General features: G+C 44.8%; 1 non-coding gene across 1 annotated transcript; it reads left to right on the forward strand.

Moving 5' to 3' along the window:
- The first annotated feature begins 1,374 nt into the window (after window positions 1–1,374).
- On the forward strand, window positions 1,375–1,446 carry Trnaq-uug (transfer RNA glutamine (anticodon UUG)). Its single transcript has one exon. It is a non-coding gene; the product is annotated as a tRNA-Gln (tRNA).
- Window positions 1,447–3,076: the final 1,630 nt, after the last annotated feature.

The following is a 3,076-nucleotide window of genomic DNA, read 5'->3' on the forward strand; positions in this document are numbered from 1 at the left end:
CAGTTTTAATGTGAGAAAGCTTTCGCGCTTATCTAGTTTCTTTAGGAAGGGATGTTAAAGTTAACGGGTGCTATGCTCCAATGGTACGATGTAATACAGTTATCGGAAGAATAGAATACAATTATGGTAGAGCGGTAAAGCAGTGCCTGTACTGTACGTGGTAGTTGACCGGAGAGTCTGTGCGTGCGCGGAAGGGCAACGTGCTGCTGACCAGAGCCGCTAAATATGCGACGGCGCTGACCCTTTTGCGCCCGTGCAGTCGCACGCACGCGCACAATTATAAATGCGCGCGTGAACGATAAATGCACGAACCGTGTGCCGGGCACCCGGATTGGTTTTCCGATTCTCTACGCTACAGGACAGTAGAGTACAACGAGATGCGAATATGACGCAACGAGGTATGACACATCACGATACAATGGAACGCACTGTGTTGATGTAATGGTCGCTACTATACATTGCACTTGCGAGGAGTAGGAAACTGGACTACCCGCCTGATGGTTTAGTGAATGTTCAGTAAAGGCGGTGTCACTGTTCTTCACATTTGTAATAGTGAGTCATTGATTTTTTATTGACGTTGGCTATATGTACTACTCCTTTTGTTGATTCATTCCGGCTCCACCGGCACGCAATGCCCGTAGCGGAACCAAATATAATCTCCAAGTTTGGTGCTTGCGTGCACCAATAAGTTTCAGCGCAGAGATACACAAAATAGTCATGAGATGTCAGTCCGAAGTATGACATTTCACAAAACGAATTATGTAGCGTTGGTTCACAAAGAGCACTTTATAGCTATACAAAATTTCAAGTCTTTATGGTTAGTAGTCACCGTCGCAAAATTTATAGTTCTAAAATGGTTCAAAACTTTCGCTACATAGATCTTTCTTGCATGCGTCAGTGAAAGAACTGCTCCAGCCGCGTCGGGCTCAATGGTTTCAAGCAGTCTGCTTGAAATACCTACAATATATTGCCTCTCATTCTTATATAAGGACTATATAGAGACGAAGAATATGTCCATTGCCCGGCCGATTAGCGAGCGTCGGGAAAAGTAACCCTTCAAATTGCGGCCCGTAAATAAATGCCCTGCGCCGCGATACACGGCGGTTTTCTGCACGACGGGGAGCTGACCTCCTTTTTATGGAACGCAACCCGCGTGACGTTGCGAGCAGACGCGGACGCTTGCGTCGCAGCCAGCTGCTTGTTCTCTCACCCGACGACGCCACCGTCTTTAAGAAGCAAAAAGAGAGGCCTTCTTTTCTCCAAGGGAAGAACAGCCTTTTCGTAATTCCAGCCGCGTCTCCGGAATGGTCTAGTGGCCAGAGCACCCGGCTTTCGCTGGGAAGGCCCGGGTTCGATTCCTGAGCGTCAGCGTGCGGTCTCATGGTGTAATGGTCAGCACTCTGGACTTTGAATCCAGCGATCCGAGTTCGAGTCTCGGTGAGACCTACGCTTTTTTTTTTTTTTTTTTAGGCGCTCTGCTTGTCGTTTTAGCTCTCTCGCTCGATCCGTTGTTGTTCGCGGCGTACCCCAGAGCCCCAGAGGCTTCGAAAGCCAAGCGGTTGATATAGGCATAAGCGTTCGAAACTCGTAAAACGCTGGCGCTTGTCATACATCTTCCCGTTGTTTAGCGCAAAGAAAACTAAAGGTGCATTTGAGGAAAAATAAACGTAATTAGCCGGCAGCGCCCGCGTTCCTTGAGTTAAGGACGCCCGTTGGGCTGGTTTTTACGGTAGTAAACGCAAAATGTGGCAGTGCAATGCCGGCACGTGCGGGGAGAAAAGCACAAAGAGAACAGAACTCCCGCTGGCGCAGTTTCAGGTAGGGGGCGCGCGAGCACTGCGAAGGCGGGAAATTGGAATTGCATTTGTTGGTAACAGTGAGCGGAGAACGCCGCTACAGCCCGTTAGGGCGAATCACTGCTCTGCACTTCCGACAGCTTTCACATTGAGGGGAATGGCTTTAATTTTTTTACAATGCTCCAAGTCTACTGAACTAAGCAATGCTTTGGCGTGGTCTAGTAGAGAACTTGGCTCATCGTCAACTAACTGTGCCCGCAAAAAATTCTGCAGAAATTCAGAGAATTACCTACTAATCCGTAGCATTCTTATACCGCCTGTCGTGAGTGTGAGTTTTTTTCATACAATTTTTTTTCTAAATCTTGTCCGACCAATTATCTCCAATCACGGCTATTATAACGATTGCAATGAAACTTTTTGCGAAATCTTTATTGTGTTAGAAATGCAGGGTGTTACACGGTTCGCCATTTTACGTAATTATTTTATATTTTTATTATTTCTTTAGTTTCTAAAAATTTCTTTTTTTAAATTTCGTTAGACCAATTCTCCATTTACGTTATTACAACGATTACATTGGGAGCTTTCACGAAAGGTTCATTATTGTGGAAATGCAGGGCGTCACACGGTTCGCCATTTTCCGTAATTATTTTATATTTTTCTGATTTATTGAGTTTTTCAAAATTTCGTTCGACCAATTATGTCCATTTACGCTATTATAACGACTACAGGTAGAACTTTCGCGAAATCTGCGTTATGTGGAAATGGCATGCGTTTTGACATTCTCCGTATTTTTTATATATTTTTCTTATTTTTTTAGTTTTTCAACATTTCGTTCGACCAATTATCTCCATTTACAATTTACAATTTACATTTACAATTATCTCCACGTCACGGGACGTGGCGGACAATCCCCGTGGCGCCATGGCCCACCACCAAGGATCATGACGACGAAGAGCTGTGTGCGCGGCGCAGCCAAGCCGTGCTTGGTTATGCCTGCCTGTAAATAGTCTTGTAAATACATCGCTTCATCGCCTCATGGTTCATGTGCATCTGCCGCCACGTTACAATATTACAACTATTACATTTGGAACGTTCGCGAAATCTGCATTATTGTGGAAATGCAGGGCGTTACAGGGTTCGCCATTTTCCGTAATGATTTTATATTTTTCTTATTCTTTAGTTTTTCAATATTTTGTTCGCCCAATTATCTCGATTTACTCCATTATAGCGATTACATGTGGAACTTCCGCGATATCCGCATTTTTGTAGAAATGCAGGGC

The sequence above is a fragment of the Haemaphysalis longicornis genome, unplaced genomic scaffold (assembly GCF_048455015.1).
Source record: "Haemaphysalis longicornis isolate Haplotype H1 unplaced genomic scaffold, Haemaphysalis longicornis Haplotype H1 scaffold_7, whole genome shotgun sequence".
In the NCBI taxonomy this organism is placed as follows: domain Eukaryota; kingdom Metazoa; phylum Arthropoda; class Arachnida; order Ixodida; family Ixodidae; genus Haemaphysalis; species Haemaphysalis longicornis.